This window comes from Alexandromys fortis, unplaced genomic scaffold, assembly GCF_014885135.2.
Source record: "Alexandromys fortis isolate MF-2015 unplaced genomic scaffold, M_Fortis_MF-2015_v1.1 scaffold_110, whole genome shotgun sequence".
In the NCBI taxonomy this organism is placed as follows: Eukaryota; Metazoa; Chordata; class Mammalia; order Rodentia; family Cricetidae; genus Alexandromys; species Alexandromys fortis.
The window spans coordinates 180,375-204,367 of NW_026068014.1; the positions used below are offsets into that span (position 1 = coordinate 180,375).

The window sequence follows — 23,993 nt, forward strand, 5'->3', positions numbered from 1 at the left end:
CCGTCCAGATGGAACTCTTCAGCACCTAAACAGGGCCGCCTGGTAGCCCAGTGATCCAGGGACAGAAGGAAGGACGGGGCAGGCAGTGCAGGATCCAGGAGAACACAGGAGCCCCTGGAGCCCAGGCTGAGGGTGCCGGGCTCTCTTACTGGGGACCTTGAGGCTCACTGCTCTGGGTGGGTAGCCTTAGAGTAGGAGCTTAAAGTAGGAGCTTAAAACTGTTGATATGATCTATTTGAATGAAAGGAAATTTGTTATATTCAGTCTGAATATGACTTGATGGTTTTAAAAATAAATCCATATTGATCAGAATGGTAGAATCAAAACCTCCACCAAGTAGTGCAAATACTATCTATTCCAGTCCATGACTGATTCAAATAACTAACCGGAATAAAATTGATATCTGTGCTTACATGCAAGTGTTTACTACCTGGTTCATATATTTGGCTCAATTTCTTGTGTTAAGCTTCACTTAATACCTAAAAAAAATACTTAAAACAGAAAAATGAACATCAAACCAGATGGACATGATCATTCATTCATTAAAAACACTTGTCAATCTTCCAGAGGACTGCAATTTGATTGCCAGCAGTTCACAGCTAATGTTACTGAAGTTACAGGTAATCCAATCCTTGGTCTCTACAAACAACTACACTTAAGTGCACACACTGACATGCAGGGAAACATACATTCATATAATTATAATTAAAAATTATAAAAGCTAAAAAATAGCCTGTTAAACTTATATTATCATTAGGGTTACAAGTTATTAAATAAGCAATAACTAAATAAAAGTTACAGATGTTAATGTTATCTAATGCTCTCTGTCCATATCCCAGCAAGAGATAACTTTCTTTAATGTGTATTGACAACTATTGCCATGTTGTAATAGAACCAAGAAAAAATATGAAATTTCAGTCAAAATCAAGCTATGTTTATATGTGTTAGAACTCTAATTCCTTACCAGAAAATATTTCTCAGTTTTTGTATTATTTACTTTTCTTGGGACCAAATACCTGTGAAGAAACAATGTAAGGATGAGAGATTTTGTTTTGGCTTTTGCTTAGAGAGACATAATCCATCATGGTGTATCAGAAGGCTGGTCACCTTTCATCTGTCAGGAAAGGATCAGGAAGGAAGTGGGGAGTGGGTAGTCTATTGGTCAGCAAGATCTTCTCCCAGTGACTAACTGCATCCAGTGGCTCCCGATCACTTGTGAATACATCTGAATCTATGGAAAACAGTTCACATTCACACCACAGCAAGCCACTAATATATATTTCTCCTTTAGCACTCATTATAAAGTCAATAAATATCAAAGGTCAACATTGTCCCATCTCTGTAAAATTACAAATCTTGTTTACAGCTTAGCTACATTATTTTTTAGATTCCTGAAAGATTAATTGTATCTATTAAGAAAAGATGAAAATATATGTAATATGAAATCCAGACATGAATATATAAAAGTTATTATCTAATATAAATATACCACAGGCAAAAGTAGGTTCTGCTCTTTCTTCATTTTATTAAAGGAAATACCTGAACTTCCTTCATTTACCCTTTACAAGTGCCATTTGTTATTGTAGGATGTCTTTCATAAGAACACATTACAAATGCTTGTAATGTATTCACTTCAAAAGAAAACTAGGGGAACAGGACAGTTTTTACCTACAAAGAGAAAAGTATACAGGAAGTATACAGTCTATTTCTACTTTCATTCACTTGCCCAAAACTAGCTTGGTTGTAACGATTAACCAGAAAAATTTCTAAGAAGGACGATATGAGTAGAACAAAAACTAGGTCAATATTAGCAGGTATTTTATAACAATTTTAAAATATTTTTACCTCATTATCTGTCCGTGCTGCAGGCATTTTATTTTGATAATAAAGAACATCTTAGTCATCTTTTTTTATTTTTACTTATTGACTTACTTACTTTAGTCCTTACTTATCTTATTTTGAATATACACAGCCAGGGAGGATTTGAGGCTGAAAATAAGTAACTAGCACTAATCAATTACAGTTCTTAAGAGAAATTTTCATGGGTTAAAATTCTAATAGGGGGTTCAGTTTTTGTATTTCTAATGAAATAATTTATGATCTCTTTTTTCCTGTGAAACACTCTAAATATTTACTCTATGTATTTCATATATAAGAATATCTGTTTCATATGTAAGTTCAACACTGATTCTTCTCTCAGCTTTGACATGTTCTTGTTTGTTTGCTTTCTGTACTTTATTGGTTGATTTTTGTTTTTCTGAGATTGGGTGTCCTGTAGAGTACTGTGGCTTAAATGTACTATTTGACTGCTTCTGTTCCTCCTCACTCTGCTCCTGAGTGCCTAGGTTGTAGATGTGCTTACAGCTGTGCACCAGCACACATAGAACATTGTGATGCCAGTTACTAGTTTTATTACCACAGACCGTTTCCAAGTTTTCCACACACATTCCTGCACAATTTTATGAAGTCACATTCCATTTTCTTAATTGGTTTACTTACTATGTCTTGTGACTCTCTTTGGTTTCCATGCTTTCCTCCTCTAGGGATACCCTCGACTTTTGGAGAATTATTCATTATATTCTCCTGCCTTCTGTTTTGATAAAGAGAGTTAACTATAGAAGTCACTCTATAGTCATTTTTAATTAGTTCAGGAAGGTGGTAAATTCAAGCCATGAATAGTAATTATTTTCTCAAGACCATTGATGTAGTTCAATAAAGACGCCCAGATCTCTTGTGGTAACTGAATTATGCCACATGAACACGTAAGCTGCTGAGAGCCAAGTACAACAAACAAAGAAAACTGTAAACTTCTAGCAACAGTACAGAAGGAGCTACAACACTGAGTCAAGCAAAATGAATCAAACCCCATACATCTAATTACATTTCTTGCTGAAAGCCTTACTTCAGATATATAGCTATAGAAGTTTATAAATAAAGAAGCACTTTTCAGTTGCCTTATTATATTTGTTGGCTTATTTTATTAGTTTACCCCCCTTTTCCATTTGTTTTCAATTGCAAAATTATTTCAACATATAAAATGACCTCATCTAGCATTCTGCTGTGATGAAATAGTCTAGTAATATTTGATTGTCTAGAACAGTGAATGTGTGGCATTCAAAATGTCTATTTGATAAAAAGTCATCTCATTATCATCAGTGAGAGTCTAAGAACATTAATATTCAAAACAAAGAGAGTAATACTTCTTACTTTAAACTCTGAAACTTTTACAGAATTTTTTTCTGCTACTTATTTCTAGTTTTATCATACGGTAGCCTGAAAGCATATTTTCCATCATTTCTCTTATTTTATGTTCATTTAAATCTGGGTAATGTCTGAGAAAATAAGGCAAGTGGATGCTGCATGTAACTATCAAAAGCATGAATAGTCTGTCATTGTTCTATAAGTTTGGTTCAATGTGAATTACATCAAATTAATTAATGATATTCTTGAGTTCAGTTATCACCTTGTGTATATGTAAACCTAAACTTGTCAGGCCTAAAGAGATGGATTTTCAAGATTCAAATGAAATAGTATGCTCATATGTTTTTATTGTGCCCCATTTTCTTTCCACAGATATTTTATGCTGAATTGTTAAGCAAATGCACATTAAGAATTGTGTTTTCTTGGAAAAATAACACCTGTGTTTCTATTAATGTTTTTGTAGAAGCAATTAAGTACATTGTTTATTTAATTTTTTATTCATTATTTGGTATAAATTCTATTTTGAGGGATTTATGAAAACACAAGACAAAGTGTTACATATTATTATATTAATTGTTTTAGAATTTCATGCATATATACTGTATGTTTTGCTAAATCTACCTTTAATATTTCCTGTCCAAAGGATTCTTTATTTTTGTCAACACTTTTACTTACCAACTTCTTTGAAACCTATGTTATCTACTGAATACATGATAGAGTACATATCACATACCTACACCACATATACAAATACTAAATTAAAAACTAAAACTTGAAATAACAAATTGAATTAAATATGTATAAAATACTAGTGCTTCATAAGCAAATGTATGAATATTTATTATGCAAGGTTTTTTCGGTGTTTTGAAATCACTAATTACAATTTAAATAATTTTATTTAATTTAAAAAAATAAATGAAAATAATAGACTGAAGGAAGCAAGTGGTGTCACCATATGGGTAAATAGGACAAAGCATTTGATAAAACCCAATACCCAGTCATTGGGTTTCACCATCATGACCTTGACCACCCATACAATTCATCCTCCCTCTCTTCGACAGGACTTTGTGAAATTGACACAGTGCTAGGCTGTGAATTTCTGCATCTGCTTCCATCAGTTACTGAGTGAAAGTTCTGAGAGGTGTTTTCCAGGTTCTGGCTATTGTGAATAGCACTGCTATGAACATTGAACATAGTTGAGCAAGTGTCCATGTGGTAAGATTGAGCATCCTTTGGTTATATGCCCAAGACTGACTATCTTTTCACTTAACTGAGTTATTTCTAACTGCATGCTTTTGAATGGCTTTTCTGTGTAGAATTTGTACAATTTGTACTACTTTTTAATTAAATATGTTCTATGACATCAATATATAGCGCCATAAGGTACATAATTTAGTATAAGGTTCATCTTCTTTGAACCTGTTGATAGTTCTTTATTGTCTAGAAATATGATTGCAAATTTATTTTGTAATTATTGTTTGAAAATGGTTTTTGATCATGTGGTCTGTAATAAAGTCTGTGTAGAAAAATACAGATTCTCTAGTCATAGCAATAATAAGTAAATGATGGTAGGATCAATTTACCTTCTAAATCTTCTTGTACCCAATGACCTGTGGCTCCTCTGAGGAGCCCTTAAAACCAAGGATGAAGGAACTTAATATACTCCATCCACAACTTCCAATGTGTTCTGAGAATATTCCAATTTCAGTATTTCTGCTGGTTACTTACAGCATTTCCCAAACTGGTTCTAAACTGCCAACTCTTTTGGGCGAGTCCTTCTTAGCTATTATATTGCCTATTACTTGTATTAAATGTCCATGTTAAATGCTACTAGTTTTAATGCTAGAAGCCAGAGATAAAGAATGAAGATATACCATGTGTCTCAATTTCTTTAAAGACCATGGGAAGAGAAGATAACGTTTATTGTCATGGGTCAGAAATATGGTTACCCTTCAGAAAAAAGATAATAACTCAACAGCTTTAGTTATAGGAAAGGAACATTCAGAGTGTCTGGCAATGGTTTTTCTTGATCTGTGTGGTGTCACATAGCGATGCACTTGTAGGAATCTACTGGCCTGCATACACATGGCATGTTCAGTGAGGTACTTAACCTTTGAAATAGCCATCTATTTAGGAACTATTCATTTGTTCAGTGATATTCGTGTACAATGGAAGATTTCCATTCAATTGGGAAGAAAACAGTAGAGCAAGAGAGTTTGCTCAGAGATTAAAAACAGACTGCTCTTCCAGAGAAACTGTGTTTGAATACTAGCAACCGTACAGTAAAATACAGCCATGTGTCACTCGTATTCCAAGGGATCAAACCCTGTCTTCTGAACTGGGTTGGTACTCACTCACTCCTGTGGTACACAGATACACATACGTGCATGTGGTACACCCATACACATAAAATAAAAATTAAAAGGGAAAGTTTAAGCATAAAAGATTACTCACGTTAATCATAATTTTAGATAAATGAACAACCTTCAACTTCAGTATGTTAAGTACTGTACAAAAAGCCATGGCATATTTTACTATGCAATTTAGTTGTTTTTAGGATACTTCTGTATATATGGTCAATCATTCATGCCTTGGGCTGGGGATACAACTCAGTGGTGAAGTAGCATAGGCTTTGTGAGCAATGCCTTGCATTCAGTCTTTAATACCCCCAAATTCATGCCTTTTGATATTGATTACAAAGCACCAAGAAAATAATCTGTAATGATCAATTATGATTTCTCTATCACAATATTTGGCCTAGAAGTATGCTGGTAAGTCACATGCATGCCCCCAATTGTAAAAATACGCCTCTTAAACTCATGATTGACTTAGCCTGTTCCTGTTTGCCTTGTCTCAAAGACCCTCCTGATCCAAACATTTCTGCCTCTCTGACTGGAGGAGTTCCATTCTTTGTTCAATAATCATTCTCTTAGCTTACTAAACACCTGTAAAAGCTAAGAATCCAGCATGTTCTTTCTCGGCAGGCAAAAAGCCTTCACTAATCTTTTTATTATTTTATTTTCTTAGTACATAAATGAGGACTTCATCAAACTATATCCCACTGGGTGCAAAGAATGCTACTGAGACCTGGAGATGTGAATCTTTTGTAATGACTGCTGCTCCATCTTTTTTTTTTTTTTTCTAGGTCATTTCCAAGCTATTCTTTACAATGCCTGGAGATAATCAGACAGCTTCTCTGAAGACCATCAGCTGAGCCCTGATGTGCTTCGCTCTGCAGTTGTCTGCTAGCTCTTCACCATTCCTTTTGAACAGGTATCCTTTCTTCTCCTTAATAGACTCTTTAACATTTTATAACTTTTTATATTAAAACATGACAGATTAAATTTCCAGATTTGTGATTTTGACTTTTGTCTGACATAACCAATTTTTGTTGTTTGTTTGGTTTGGTTTGCTTTTATAAAAAATGGAATGTGTATTTGTTGGGTATACTGCTTCCTGGATAAGTAAGAGAACCTGGGTGTGTATCCCAAACACCAACATACAAGCGAGGTTTGAGGAAATTTACCTATAAATCCAAAGCTGGGTACTGGAGACAGGCAAGTCCCAGAAGCTAGCTGCCCAGTTTGCAGGAATATTAAAACAACTGAGAGATCCTCCTAAAAGAGATGAAAAGAGGTAGAGAAAGGTACCTTACATCCATCTCTGACCTTCGCATGTATACACACAGGTTTCTGCATGTGTACTCACATATTAGAAACACAATTACATTCAACACAGACACAAAACATAATTTCACAAATAACTAAAATACAGACATTGTTAAAATGCAAATAACAAAGCAACTGTCATAGTTTCTAACATTTATTTACAATTTGTAAGAAGTAGTACATCAACTCATCTATTAATTATTAATATTAATAACTACACATCCATAATTGTCTCTAGGGTAGGTAAAAACATGTGATTAAAATAATAAAAAGGGAAAAACTGAAGTTTCTTCCCTCAAAACCATGTGACTAGGCATTGGCTGAACATGAAATGAATCTAAATATTCTAACTAGAAACTTTATAAACTTTCTCATCTCTACTTTTGAAAAATAGTTGTGACTTTCTTTTTTGTGTGTTTTCTTCCTTCACATAAATTTTGCATACAACTCCAAAACATGTATACATAATTGGAGTGAAACTATATTAAAAAAAGTTAAACATGATGAGAAGCCAAGGTCAATGGCAAGGGGTTTTGATCCTACTTCATGTTCTGGCTTGATGGGAGCCTGGCCAGTTTGGATGTTCACCTTCCTAGACATGGACGGAGGGGGGAGGACCTTGGACTTTCCACAGGGCAGGGAACCATGACTGCTCTTTGGATAGGAGTGGGAGGGGGAGAGGAGTGGGGGGAGGGGGAGAAGAGAGGGGGAGGGGGAGAAGAGAGGGGGGAGGGGGAGGGAAATGGGAGGCGGGGAGGAGGCGGAAACTTTTTTTTTCTTATTCTCAATAAAAAAATTTATAGTAAAAAAAAAAGTTAAACATTGCTGTTATCAATTAGCCTTGTAAAAATCTTTATTTTTTCAGAGTTTAAAATACTTTGAGTCTCTTATCCATTGATTTCTAAAATATTAGCATTCATTTTTAAGAAATTACAATATTTAATAGCTACCTTTCACACACACACACACACACACACACACACGATGTGGGATTCTTTGCTGTATGCTGTGAATACCACTGGTTAATAAAGAAACTGGCTTGACCTGATAGCGTAGGTGGGAAAAACTAAACTGAACACTGGGATAAGGAAGGCAGAGTCAGGAAGAAGTCATGGATCCACCACCAGAGATAGATGAGCTGAAACTTTGCTCGTAGGCTATGACCTCATGGTGATGAACAGATTAATAGAGATGGGTTCAATTAAGATGTTAGAGTTACCCAGTAAGAAGCGAGAGTAGAGCTAATGGGCCAAGCAATGATTTAATTAATATAGTTTCTGTGTGGTTATTTCTGGAGTCTGGGCAGCCAGGAAACAAACAAGCATCCTCCTTACAACACACACACACACACACACACACACACACACAGAGAGAGAGAGAGAGAGAGATACATATATAGTACCATCTCTTCACCAGTGGTTCTATTGGGCTTAGACTTGTATAAGCTGCATTCGGTCCCATACGTTTTCTCACTTCAGTCTCTGGTATAGATGAAAGACGCACGGAAAACTAACACACCTAGTCGCAATTTAATGTTGTTTGCAGTCGTATCAAAACTAACCAATATTCCTAACAAACTGGCAAACAAGTTCTTTAAACCAAAGCCTGTGGTTACAGGAGTAAGGCAAATGTGTAGAGAAAGTGAATCATTGTAACCAATAATAAACTACAGCTGTATTTATTCCTATGACTAAGGAAATGTAAACATTTCCCCCTCTGCACCCTCTGCTTTAATGATAGAACCCCTATTTATTCAACCCAATTTTTGCATATAATCAAGAAATGTGTCTATTACTGTACAGGCATTTGGTTTTCCTAGAGAACACTCTTTTGGCCCATAGCTATTAAGATGCTTCAAACTTGTCACTAAACAAGTTCTGCTGCTGTTTGTTTGCCTGTAAAATGTTGGTAGGAGCAGTGGCATTTTATTCTTAGACTATTTAGAGTCTATTTAAAATAAGACAGAAAGCATTTTTGATGATATAATTAAAAGAAAAAAATTAAATTTTGCTTGTTTTCTTTTGCATGTTAAAAAAGTCACTATTCTTCTTTACATCTACCCTCTCCTTATTTTCTAGCTCTTGATTTCATTTTATGTTTAATTTGTGAGATCCTGTTTGTTAAATTGTACAGTTATGTGTTGAAATTCCAATGTGATAGGACTTGGAGTTTGGGTGTGGGGGTAATTGGTTTAGATGAGGTCAACAAGGCATGACGCCTTTGTACAAGAGATGAATCTTCCAAGTACTATTCTAAATGGATTCCCGTACAGCAAAAGGCCAACTGTCTAAGAGGAAGAAACAAACTTTTTCAGAATCTGACAAAGTTGGGTCTTAAATAGAAACAAGAAATTGCAGCAGGTAGGTTGGTTCAGCAAAGGAGCTGACATAGGATTGCCCCTAATTTCCATAGAAAGGGTTTGGAGACAATGAGGCCATGAACAAGTCTTTCAGAGGAAAGGCATTAAAAGGGAATGACACATTATGTCAGACACAGGAGGAATAGGTAAGAAGGGAAAAACTTCCCTTTATTAAAACTCAGAAGGGAATGCCACTAAGACAGAGAGGTTAAAGTAAAACAAGAGAGAAAGACGTCATGAACAAGATGGTAGAGCAAGGGAGGAAGAGACAGTTACTGGATAGGATCATAAATTAGAGACTTTGAAGACACATCATAGTATGACTTTGAAATTACATCACAGTATGACTTTGAAATTAACATTTTATTTAGACTTTGTCTCCAACTTGGTAATGCATATCATAATAAACAATGACTTCTTTAACCACTAGGTTTTATACTAATTTAAGAATCTTTTCATTATAAACAAAACCAAGGAAACTCCTAAATTAAAAGTACTTTATATATTCTACAAGTCTCTAAGTACAGTGTATTTCCCTTTTATTATCTCTTTAGAAACTAGTTATCAATACCCTGTTCTTACTTAAAATAGCTTTTCAAATTGATTGATTAATATAAAACACACTCTACCACCATTTGGCTCAAAACCTTTATATCTACAGCTCAATGTTTACTAAATATACACTATTACCTCCAAGTGAACAGCTTATGAAATGTCTTATCACACTCTGCTGTTTTTCCAGGATATTGCTGACCTTAGTGTCATCTTTTGTCTCTTTATTCAATATCTCATAAAGCCCTTGGCTTTTGTTGATGATACTACCTTGATCATAGATGGAACATTCTGCATTAAGTTTTTTTTAATTAAACTGTGATGAGGAAAGCCTCATATATATGGCTTAAATAATAAGCAATTATGTTTTTGTAAGATCACATGGGTGTTGCTAGGAGACTAAGGCTGACAGAGGTAGGGAAAATGGGCTCTACATGCTGAGCCTTAGAAGTGCCACTCCCTGGACCTCCAGCCTAGACCAAAGCATTGAGAAGTGCTTTGATAGCTTCAGTCAGTTTAGACACTTTTTTTTTGTCTCTTACTTCTAAGAGACTAAAGATGCTGAGATTTATTAAGGTGCATAAATGTAGCCTAACATCAGAGATGACACTGAAGAGTTCTGAATTAAAAAAAAAAAATAAAAGACTGTCACTTTACCTGTAGTTTGGAGAACTGAACAGTCCAAGCTGGTACTTGATGTTAGAAAATGTTTTTTTGATTATGTTAAGTTTGGGAGTCTTTACCTTATATTTGGATATGGATAATTTTGAAATACATGACTTTCTATGTAATACTTTTAGAAATCTCTTGCCTTTTGGTGATAGAGTGATGGCAACTGACAGTTATTTCAAACGCATAGAACAACTCTGTGGCCAAGATCTTTACAATTTCCTAAAGGATCGAAAAGGAAATTTAATTTTAGTACTCAGAATAGTAGCTTGCTTCTGGCAAGGGCTTAGTAAAACTTACTTTATGAGTTAAAGAATATTACGAGAAGTATCATTCATGCAAGCATCAACTTGAGAATTTTCTTTTCCTATGATTTGAAATGTGACTTTCAATGACTTTTTTCCAACCCTGACATAAACATATCTCCATGAAACTTGCTTTACTTGATCTACTCACATAAAAGGAATATTTGCAAGCATCCATTACTTCACTATTTTGTACTTAACAAAGCATATATTTATATAAATATCTTCCACAAAAGCTTTTGGTTCTTTTGTAGTTATTTTGAGAAGTGGGAAATGGAAGTATGCCAGCGCACTGGATTGGTCTTTTAATATTGCCTCATTCCTCTGACTCCAGGACAAACTTTTGGAAAGAAAAGCATTAAGAATGAATTATGTATGTGTGAAACTTGACCTGCTCCATAAGGGCTTCATATTTCTGTTGCCATGAATACTTCAAAGGAACTAGGGAAATGTTAAGATGTGTCATCACTGACCCATTTTAATTTTTTTTTTTTAAAAAAATAAAGGCTGCTCCATTAACATAGTAGAAGTATCTTCTGGCTGACTAGCATGAAAGTGGATTTAATTCAGGGTAGCAGCAGCAACGGCTTTGCTTGCCATTTATTGCCACAGCTGCAGTATGAACAGTGGCATCCAGGGCCCCACAGATACCCAGAGAAGTTCAAAAGAAACTAGCCAAGCAGATAAGCATTATGTCAAATTGGCCTCAGCTGCTGGTCCCTTTCTACATATCTTCCCAGAGCAGAATATGCCATCACAGCCAAAACTCTTGCCATCATTTGTCATGTAAATGCTACATCTCTGCTTGCCAAAGACTGAAAAGACAATGACACCTGGAACCACAGTGCACTTACCTAAGTACTCATTATGCAATGAGATCATGTTCAAAATGCGCAGGTGTTCAACTCCAACAGCTTTATTCAAGGAAATAAAATGTCTAGGCAAAGTGCCTCCATGCTGGTTTAGGCTTTCTCTTTTTCTTTTTTTAAACTACCTCTTGGTGGAAGATTAGGCTTAGATGGGATATATTTTTCATGATTTTATTGCCTTATAAATCCCTCTTCATGGAGCTAGAAATTGCAACTGAATGGGTTTCTGGCCATGCTAATATTGTAGATGGATAGTGTTTATAAAATGATGAATTCATTCACTTCTGTGATGCTGATGTATATCCTCAGATGGTCAACTTAGCCGCACCGATTTCCCTGCTGCTTCATGGGACTTTTCAACTAACCCAAAATAAGTAAACTGGCTATTGCACATAGCATGTCAGAATTCCGCACCCTCCTTTTTGTTGCTTTACATTGATATTAACTGGGTATTTATGTAAATGTTACCAGAGAAACATGGGGTCCATTTGGGTTCTTACTCTCATTATTAGAAGAATTTTTAAAATGGACTCAGAAGAATGTTCAAGGGTTATTTTATTAGAATTGTCGGGAAAACAGCACTTCAGGCAAGCTATACACCTTGGCAGTTTCTGAGAGGAGGAACATGGAGAAAAAGAAGAATGAAAGTCACACATTTTGACATATGGTTCCAGAGAACTGGTGTGTTCAGCCGTGGAGGTCAGGTAGAAAAGCAGCTGCATGACAGGGGGAAGAGCTCTTGAGAAAGAGTGAGGAAGGCCAAAGTTTCAGGAAAGACAGGCTTGGATTTGGGTCAGCATCTGCAAGAAAAAGAAAAGGAAAAAAGTGGTTTGTGTGTGTGTGTTTTCTTTTTCTTTTCTCAGAAAAGCAAAGCAGGCAAGCTTAGCTGCTTGAGAGAAGCTCCTTAACTGACTGCCCGATGAAATAAGCCCCTGGAAGAATAAGTGAGTGATCTTGATAAAGGCTCAATTACATTTCCCATGGCCTGAGTCTTCAGGTGAATAAGATTCCTGCGGGGAGGGGTCTCTTGGCCATTTGAGGGATGGGCTTAGAGCTGGGTAAAGTCTTAAGAAAGAATCGAGAGAATACATTATTCTAAACTTGGCAGCAGAACAGAATGCTGGGTGCCCCTTTCCCTCTCCCCAAATGCCAAAGGGAGATTCCCTTATTTTGGAGGTTCATTAAAGGAAAGCTACAGGAGGAAGTAGCTACAGGCAGAAGTAGCTTTTCTTTAAGGGACCTCCAAAACGTCCTGATAGCTCCACCATTTCATGTTGTGCAAACACTAAGGAGGACTAATGGCGATAATTCCTTTTCTTTTGTTACTAATGAAGGAGCACATAAGGTACAAATTTGAACATACCGGAGGGGTTGTTCTCCACTGGCCTCAAAGGACACTCATTTCTATAATAGCGTAGAGGGTCACCAGTGTGCTGACTTCTGCCATCTGCCATTTTATTTTTCAGATGGACAGATACTGTGCTCACTAGCGCTCAGTTACCAGGAGCTCTTCTCTACTCCTGTGTAGTAGGAAGGCAGTTTGTTTGTCCCAGCTGCCCAGAACCGAAATAATCACACAGAAACCATATTAATTAAATCACTGTTTGTCCCATTATCTCTAGCTTCTCATTAACGAACTCTTAGATATTAATATAACCCATTTCTATTCATCTGTGTATCACCATGTGGCTGTGGCTTACTGGCTAAAGTTCCATATGGCTACATGGCTTCTCTCTGACTCTGCCCTTCTTTCTCCCAGCATTCAGTTTAGTTTTCTCTGCCTACCTAAGCTCTGCCCTATCAACAGGCCAAGGCAGTTTCTTTATTCATTAACCAATCAAAGCAACACATAGACAGAAGGACCTCTCATATCACTCCTGGGTACACAGTTCCCAAAAGAATGACTCATTTTCTTTGGTTGTCAGTATTGCTATAATTCGGGTTCTTAGAGAAGCTAAATAGGAAGAAGAACCCAAAGAAAAACATATAGGCATCCTCCTGAATATTAACCTTCATCAGGCGATGAAAGGAGACAGAGACAGAGACCCACAATGGAGCACCGGACTGAAATCTCAAGGTCCAAATCAGGAGCAGAAGGAGAGAGAGCACAAGCAAGGAACTAAGGACCGCGAGGGGTGCACCCACACACTGAGACAATGGGGATGTCCTATCGGGAACTCACCAAGGCCAGCTGACCTGGGTCTGAAAAAGCCTGGGTTAAAACAGGTCTAGCTGAACATAGAGGACAATAAGGACTACTGAGACCTCAAGAACAATGGCAATGGGTTTTTGAACCTACTGAACCTATTGGTTTAGTGGGAGCCTAGGCAGTTTGGATGCTCACCTTACTAGACCTGGATGGAGGTGGGTGGTCCTCGGACTTCCCACAGGGCAGGGAACCCTGATTGCTCTTTGGGTTGACGAGGGAGGGGGACTTGATTGGGGGAGGGGAAGAGAAAGGGGAGGCGGCTAGGGGGAAGAGACAGAAATCTTTAATAAATAAATAAATAATAAAAAAATAATAATACTGCAGTCTTCCTTTGAGATGTTTCTAATGCTTCAGATGCCAAGGCTTCACTTTGTCTTTCATCTTATTGGGTCAATGGAAGCAGAAATAGTTAAGGCGAATGAACAGGACTCTATTTTTTATGATCCTATTTAAGCACGAAGTACATTTCTTTTTCTTTCTGTTTTAACAAACAGTCTCCTCTTTTAAAGTTACTCTGTTTCAGATGCAACTCTAAAAACAGATAACCTACTAGCTGTCAGGAATCTTCTCAGGTTCTTTTTCTGAGAACTTTGAATTTCTTAAAAAGTTGAGACCTACATCACTGGCTCCTTAATTTCCCTCATAATAATTACTTTGAGTCCTTAAATATAATCACATGGACCATGATGCCAATTTGCAGTTTCTGTCTAAGATCAAATCAGTTCATGCATACAATACTTATGAATCTCTAACATGTGCTAGATACATCAAGTATTTTTCTATTCATAATAAATTATACATTTACTTTTGTTTGCTGAAAAAGCACTATTGTGCACAATGGCACACAGGAGAATTTAGGAAAATCTTCTTAGGTTCCTATTTGTGTGTGTGTGTGTGTGTATGTATGTGTGTGTGTATGTGTATGTATACAAGTGTACTGTCCAGGCCAGAAGAGTGTGCTGGATCCCCTTGATCTGCAATTTAGTTGGTTGTTAATTATCCAATATGGGTGCTATGAACAAACTTCTGGTCCTCTATAATAGTAGCAAGTGCTCTTAGTCACTGAGCCATCTCTCCAGCGCTTTCCACAATTACTTTAACATTAAGATAAAATATAATTTTCTCTAATTTTTAATCTACCTATAGGTTATGTGTGAGACTTTTTACACTTTCTGTATATAGCTGATATCAAAGTGTCTCTAAAAGCCCTCACTCACAGCAACTTGGCCTTTTTCAAGGAACAAGGAACTAGATAGAACACTGATTATACATTCTAAATGCATTGTGTCACGAGCCTTATCAGGCATCTGACACATTCAATATCATCTCTTCCATTGCAGAAGGTTAGTGATGAATCTCAACCTACAGAACTGCTTTCAAAATTGAACATCCTCATTAAGAAACCTGGCATTTGCTTCAGAATGTAAGGATGTGTCACACCTACCAAACTGGCTGTGGGAGTTTCTGCTGAAAATGTGCAATAAAAGTAAAAAATTGTGAGATCTATGCTATTAAGGCCATTTTCATTCTTGCTCTACCTTATTATTATTATTATTCATTTTAGGAAGTTGTCAGGAAGGACTCAACTAACATGGGGTAAATTTAAGCTTTTCCCTTATAGCTCATACACTTAGAATTCCATTGAGAAAACCAGTGATTATCACAATGTCTCTCTAAATCCTTTCTGTTCACTTTTCTATTATAAGTCCCTTAATAATATTCAGAGTATCATTCTTGCTGCAACGAAATTTAATTTCCACTTCCAGTGCCCCAGTTAGTTATTTGTCTGTTTGCTGCTTTAATTTTGTTAACAATGAGAGACAAATTATTGTTGGTAAACAAAAGAAAAATAAAACAAAGGCTGCAGTTTTTGAGATTAGACTATTAGGATATTGGAACAACAATTTGTCTCAGTTCGTCAAAGCAGAGTGCTTGCTGAGCATCCGGATGATCTGAGTTCAATCCCTGGAGTGCAGGGAGAAAGCTAGATGTGGAGGTGAGCATTTGTGTTTCCAGCACTCTTAAAGAAAAGGAATTCATCCACACACCCACACACATTGTGTACACACATACACAGATATATACAATAATAATTACTTAAAAGCATTGGCATAAAGGCAAGCTTTTCAAATAAATAATGATTTAAAGTTTCCTTTTCATCAATTTCTTCCTCCCTTTTCATATTATTCTCACATTACTTTCCCCTTTCCAACATATCACCAAACTTGCACAAGTACCGTGGTATGTAAACGACTTCAGAACGGTCTCATTCAGCTACCACATGGATTGCATGTTTGGGAAGCAAACAATTTTTTATTTAAAGTTGAAAATACTGTCGATTATAAATCTCAAAATGCCAATGCAGTAAGGACAAGCCGCATGTTAGAAAAATTAGCCTTTTTTAAAAAATCACAAGAATACAATAAATAATAAAACCAGTATTACTTCATTCAGTGAAACAACTGAGCTCTACTGACCTCAAGGAAAGACAATAGAGAAAAGCATTTGCTGTCTTACAAATTATTCTCCTCACTAAAATATTAGCAAAAGCACATCTTCATGGGAATCACACATCATGTTCTTTAAGAGTCAGAAGCACACACAAGTTAGAAGGCCAGATTGTGTGAGGTAATCCAGACCCAGAAAGACAACTATCATATGTACTCACTTATAAGTGTTTTTATTTTTAAATAAAGCAAAGAAAACCAGTCTACAAATCATAATCCCAGAGAACTTAGACAACAATGAGGACCCTAAGAGTGACATTCGTGGATCTAATCTACATGGGAAGTAGAAAAAAAGAAAACAAGATCCCCTGAGTAAATCGGGAGCATAGGGACCATGGGAGAGGGCTGAAGGGGAGGGGAGAGGAAGGGAGTAAAGAAAAATTTATAGATCAATAAAATCAATCAATTAAAAAAAAGAAATTATTTCTCAGGTCCTGAGCTTTTGGCCAAGAAAAACATGAATCTCTTAAATGTTTATTCAAGAGTTTGTTTTGACTGAATTTCCAAAAGAGCAAATAGTTTTGCACAGATTGTGGTTTTATAAACAGGGTTAAATGTAGGCACATTTTCCTCCTTTTGAGAGAGGTATCATTCCTGCAGCAATCTACTTAATGGTACACCAGTGGACAAAATGAAATTGAGGTGGAATGTATCTACCCCCAAAACCCTGGTGGAAAAATACCATAAAAACAGCAATTCACTCCTATGTAGCACTTTCCCATTTACACTGCATTTTCCTCTTTTTAATCTTGCGTTTTCAAAGCAAGTTCTCAAAGTACATATTAACATTCTGACATTACAGACAAAAGTAAATAAAGCTCAGAGAAGCCCAAGCTTACCCAATACCGCACAACTACTTAATGACAGAGCTGGGGCTCCCACACAGATTTAAGCTCTTTTTGTGCCAATTTAAAGATTGTTTCTGCTACAAAACAGCAGCTTTACCCGGTACTCTCTCCATTTCTCCATCTCTGAGTAGAAAAGGAGCTGAAGAAACCTAATGCAGCTATTCAAAATTGAAGCTTTCAATTGGTTACTAAACAAAGGTGGTAAACACATGTGTATCATTGCAAGAACTTTGGAAAACTTTGAAATTGAACACAAAAATGTAAGTGAAGTAAAACATGGAACTTACTAACAAGTCCTTCTAGAGTTATTTAAGTCAGTAGGGATATGAACTTTCTCTGGGCTAAGCTGTTAGAGCTCCATTAAGTTTTACACCAATAGTGATGCAAATGATTCCTGTCTATGGCAACAGGATTTTATCCATGAGTATTAAATTAACTTACACTCTGGATAGGAACCTGATTACCTAGTATTAACTTTGCTTTCATTTCTCGGCACCTCCTGTGTGTGCCCATTGCATGCAGTTCCTTTCAACCTTTTAATAAGTCTACTGGTCTTCTTATCAGTTAATACATTAAGTGAAAAAAATTGATTTATTTGTTTTTATTTGTATGAGCCATAGTTATAGACTTTGAAGAACACTGTTACGAAAACAAATGAATTCTATATCTTATAAGAAATCTTCCTGTAATGTGAGGATGGATTGTAAAATATTAGATTAAGATGCAGTATTATGTTGTAGTTTTCTCCAAGATTAAAATTTTCCATCTTGGATGGTAACTTCTTAAGACAGGATGTTTTTAAGAAAATTTTAGCTAGCAATTATACACCAGGGCATTTATTTCTAAAATGAAAATTCTAAATGGTTAAAATAAATATAATAGATTAGACAAGCAAATGGAATTAAGGAGAAATATCACAGGGCCTTATCTATTCATAAAATTAAACATACAGAGACACAAAAAGAAGTTTGGGCTTGATATATTATCACTTATTAGAAGTACTGTAGAAAAAATTATGACTATCTTAACATTACACAAAGACTCTTGCCCATAGAACATATGTCATGAAACGGATTGAGTTAATGAATACTGAAGTTATGGTGGTTTCTTCTTCTCGTATGCTCTCCTCTAAAGAAAAATATTTATTCCATTTCAGTCACAGTCCACATGGTTCATCTCTATACCACGTTGTCCCATCATGTCTCATAGGGTCTAGGTCTTGGTAATTGGCATTTTGTACCCTTCTTCTCCTGAGGTAAAGCCCTAACACATGCCCATCCGTACACACAAACACACTGAGAGGTATCTGTCTATCTTCCAAATGCAGTCCAAGATGCTGGCAGTAACATCTGTTAGATGGACATGTTAAAATTACTTCATTTGGCACATCAGAACTAAGAATGTTTGACGACCCAAAACTATGCTTTGAATATAAGTTAAGAGAAATTTCCTACTGCTAATGACTTTCATTAGAAATAATGTTCATTTGCTTCAGAATTGTTTATGAAGGTATTATTTATACTATGAAAAAATTCCAAACCACAACTCAGCAGTCTGTATTAACATTTTATCAATGTGTAAATTCTATAGAGGCTGTAAACACACACACACAAATCACACCACACACACACACACACACACACACACACACACACAAAGGTAAATCAGAGGCATTTATGAAACACCAAAGGGCAATAAACAATGCTTTACAGCATCACTGGGATTTACTGGACTCAGTTTCCAATGTTCTTTTGTTATGTGCATGTGAGTATATAATACATTTCCAATCTAATAAATATGAGCATATTGAGTCATTGTATACATTTCAGATAATTGGATATTGTTTTAATCACCTGTCTATAAACTACTAGTTTGATGATTAATAATGATATTTCCATATAAAGTCTTTCTCTAGACACTAGAAAATGACACTGTGTTAGCCAGAACAACTTAGTACTTCGGGTAAAACTCTTGTACGTTATGCTGAATAAAATAATCATGCACAGAATGTGCGATACAACACAATTCATGAAGTATAAAGCCGGTAGGATGTCAGCAGCTAAGCTGGCAATAAAGAAGGAGCAGTGATAGAGAAATGAGTGTGCAGATGGAGCAACTAAATCTCACGTTTGTTTGGTCCTAATAATATTATAACTATAAACAAACTGGACCCACTGAAATAGATCCATAATTTTGATAACATTTTAGAAGTCAAGTTGAATACTTTTAAAATTTGAATTGTGTTCTCTCAAAAAGATATATGGATCAGGTCCACCCCATGGCCCATTAATGTTTGCTTATCTAGAAATTGTTTCACGGAAAATGTGAGTGACTATGGTGAGGTCATAGAAGAGTATAGTCAATCCATAATCCAATATGATCTTATGAATGAGAAGAATTTTATACAGACTCAGGAGAAAAACACCCATATCATCAATGGAAAATATTATAATGATACACTTATATGCCAAGATATATCTGTAATTATCAAATAATAGAATGGACAAGGAAGGAGTTACCTCTAGTCCATTGGAGAAAGCACGATCCTGTCAACATTTTGATTTCAGACTCTTGGACTTCCCAAGTAGGAGAGGAAGATTTCTCCAGTTAGCTATTTAGTTTGTAGTTTCTTCAGGTAGCATTTAGTTTGTGATGAAATCTGTACAGTATTCATAATAAATTAATATAAGGAATACATTAAACATTAAAAAATGCTAAAGTGATGCATTTTAAGTGGCTTCTTACTTTAATGGTCATAATGAATTTTTTGTGCTGCAAAATGTTATTGGTATTGGGAAAGATAATATTGGAGACATAGTTAGGTGTCAAAATCTGACTAATGATGCACAGTAGCAATGTTTATCACATACCTTGTACATGATCTTTAATTTCCCCTTGAAATTAATTTTAATCTCTAAGTCTTTAATTTCATACATAAGAAGAATACTATCTTCACTTTGGGACAGAGAAAAGAGGAATTTCTTCACAGTACAAAGTAAGGTTATTCAATCACTGCATACTACCTTCAGCTCTCTTTGTAAATAGAGAAAATATTTTTTATATGGGTTTGCTTATCTGAGCTGATTAGAGATCAGGAAACTTACACTTGTATTTTTCACAAATCCATGGAAATGTGCCTGTCCAGACATGACGATTATTTAACTAAACTTTTGGTTCTTTAAAAAGGCAACCATCAGGGCACATATTTCCTGCCTTCTACATGCAATTACTCCACATGTCTGCTTCATACCAATTTTGTTTTCCAAAAAACAGTCAAATGATTCTTACTTGCCTCTTCAGGAAATAGGTGAGTATTGCTTGAGTGTGTTTAAATTCCCATGCTCACTTTTTAGTGCTGACCCAAAGTAGCTGTGTGAATCTGCCAGGATCCCAGCACCTTTGGGGATCAGTCTCTTCATTTATAATGTAGAGGCCACAATCAAGTCAGCTATAAAGCCGAGCAGTGGCAGTATGCATGTGAAGCTATTTTTATCTTTTCTATTCCAGTGATTGTTTTGCTTCCTAACGAAAATATGCATTGTATATCAAATGAACTCAAATTAATATGAATTATAATATCATTGATTATTACTTAAATCATTACTTTGAAATCCCAATAATCAAAATGAATTTCTAATGAGGCACAAAAATCAAAGAACATATTTTTCTTATACTATGTAAATTACCTTCTGAGCCAAACCACAAATTAGTTTTGAAAAGCTGACTCTAACAATGAGAATGAATCTGTAAAAGCTCAATTTCTATAAAGAAAGACATAAGCCTGGCTCTATAAGCAGATATTTTGTACTAAGTTGCTTCTAAGTTTCCTTTCATGTAGAGTAATTCCTGAAAATTTCCCCTCCAGAACACTTTGCATTACAATAGAAACCCAACTGTAAAAGTGAAAGACATTATTCTGTTTAATTTTTCTACATACTGTTGAGGCAAACGATTGAGTATTCTCAAAACTGTAGGAAAGAAAATAGTGGTAAGTAATAGAATGAAAGGAAACAAGGCTATTTATACTTTGTCATAAAATATGGTATCATAAGGAGTGGAAGGGGTGACTTAATAGTTAAAAGTACATACTGGTTTTGCAAATGCTTCAAATTTAGTTTCCATCAGCCATATGAGATGACTCACAACCAGAGCAGAAACTCCCAGTTTCAGGATATATTATTCTCTCTCTGTTTTTCTAGGCACTGCATTAAAATGTGAAAACAGACAGACAGACACACAAATTTAAACTAAAGCATTTAAAATTAATACCATAGAAATAATTTGAATAAATACTTAGGAGTCTCTTTTCCTCTTTTTCTCTCTCTTAATCTCATTTCCTCCTAGTTCTTCAGAATGTACAGAGATTATAAACATTACCATTGTTGGCCTCATAGTATAAGTGAAAGGATTTCATTAGTGCAGATAAAATGTTTAAAAATTGTGTCTTGCACAAGCGTATTAACCAAATTTTATTAGAAATCATTATTAAGATTAAATCCTAAAATTTATTTTGTGAAAAAAAGAAACCTCATAATATTTAAAATAATTTGCCAAAATAGTTGCACTGTAGTGAATTCTTTTAGCTAGCTCTGTAATGAACACTTCATGAGGACTCATTATGTCATATACACTATTATTGACCAGACTTGATTGACATACCTAAAGCGTATGAGGTATATATAAGGCCCATATGGTTGTATATGTGATCCAAAAAGCAAGAAGAGCATCACTTAGAATACTCACATTTCCGTGGGCTCATTCTCCTGCAATCTAGATGCAGACATTTTCACTTCAAATGTGGTTCTAGTAAGAGCCATGGATTCTCTTTGATTTTCTAAACTTATTTAATTTCATATATGATTGCTCCCTGCGTGTTAGAAGAGGGCATCAGATCCCATTGTAGATGGTAGTGAGCCACCATGTAGTATGCTGGGAATAGAACTCAGGAGGACCTCTGGAAGAGCAGTAGGCGCACTTAAGCCCCCAACAAGGTCCGTGGGCAGCAGAGGAGAGGGAGCCTGAACTCGCCTTATCCCATAGCCACACTGATGAATATCTTGTATATTTGTATATCACCATAGAACCTTCATCTGGCGATGGATGGAGATAGAGACAGAGACCCACATTGGAGCACTGGACTGAGCTCCCAAGGTCCAGATGAAGAGCAGAAGGAGGGAGAACATGAGCAAGGAAGTCAGGACAGGGAGGGGTGCGTCCACCCACGGAGACGATGGAACTGATCTAATGGGAGATCACTAAGGCCAGCTGGACTGTGACTGAACAAGCGTTTGATCAAACGGGACTCTCTGAATGTGGCTGACAATGAGGGATGACTGAGAAGCCAATGATAATGGCACTGGGTTTTAATTCTACTGCGTGTACTGGCTTTTTGGGGAGCCTAGTCTGTTTGGATGCTCACCTTTCTAAACTTGGTTGGAAGGGGGAAGGGCCTTGGACTTCTCACAGTGCAGGGCACCCTGACTGCTCTTTGGACTCTTGAGAGGGAGAGGGAGGAGGAGTGGGGGGAGTAAGAGGAAAATGGGAGGAGGGGAGGAGATGGACATTTTTAATAAATAAATAACATTTTAAAAATGTGGTTCTAAATTGAGTTATTTTTACAAGTCAAATCATAATCTAAAATGTTACAACTATTTCTGAAAGTTATAGGAGTAGGAGCTCTATGAAAGATAAAAAAAGAAAGTGAGGTAGGGGAGGAATGCTAAGCACAGAAGTAGTCTCAACTGAGTTCAGCCTCAGTCATTAATGGAACCCCATGTTGGTCCTACCTTGGGGAAAGATGAGGAATGTTTTATATTGTATTAGTTGGAAGCATGAGATGGCTCAGATATTGGAGGTTTCTGGGCTCATAATCTCCAAAGCAGGATGATCTCAAAACCCAAATCTCTAAAAAGATATATCAGTACCACATCCCTGCTGCCTGCTTCTCACTCAAGTGTATATCGGCCCAAGGAACAGGATTTGGCAAGAACTCTCACTGCATATGGTATCTATGTGCTCTTGTTACAAGGTCTCTTTTCATGGAATTTCTTTCTGTCAAGGAATTTTGTTTCTGAGTACCAGTTCAAGCTAATGAAATACAATTTTTCTCTTCAATTGTCTTTTTGGGACCCTAGTCTATTTGGATGCAAAGCTTCCTAGGCCTGGATGTGGGGGGGAGGGGTTTGGACTTCCCACAGAGCAGGGTTCCCAGCCCTCTTTTAAGGAGGGAGAGAGAGGGAGAAGGGGGAGTGGGAGAGCTGGAGGGGGATGGGAGGAGGGGAGGAAGTGTAAATTTTTGAATGGAGAAATAAATAAATTAATTTTAAAAAGATTTTTATTCTCTCTCTCCCTCTCTTTTTAACTTTCCCAATCTTTCTCTGATTCTATCTATCTATCTATCTATCTATCTATCTATCTATCTATCTATCTATCTCTGTATGTGTGTATATGTAGTATATTCATAGTGTATGTATGTACATGCTGCCCAAGTACATACAGCAGCCTGAGAAAGATGCAGGGTGTTCTCTACCTTATTCACTAGAGACAGGTCTCTCACTAATTCTGGATCTATGCTGGCATCCAGAATGTCCCAGAACTCATTCTATCTCCAGCCTTTTGCAATACTAGGCTTATGTCAGGTTTTACTACACCATGTTTTTTTCTTTTTCCTTTTTTAACATACATTCTTGATACTTCAACTTAGATCCTTATTGTTAGATTAGATAGTCCTAGGAGATGTGGAAATAAAATAAAGAATTATTCAAACTTTCCAGGAAGAATGTATTATCCTCTACTTATATCAGTGA

The 23,993-nt window shown here is 36.1% G+C and overlaps 1 long non-coding RNA gene across 1 annotated transcript; it reads right to left on the reverse strand.

Moving 5' to 3' along the window:
- Positions 1-1,132: 1,132 nt before the first annotated feature.
- On the reverse strand, positions 1,133-21,383 carry LOC126513731 (uncharacterized). The gene is made up of 4 exons (XR_007595425.1): positions 21,277-21,383; positions 19,707-19,846; positions 6,728-6,818; positions 1,133-1,231 (listed from the first exon to the last, which is right to left on the reverse strand). It is a non-coding gene; the product is annotated as an uncharacterized lncRNA (long non-coding RNA).
- Between the last annotated feature and the right edge of the window lie 2,610 nt (positions 21,384-23,993).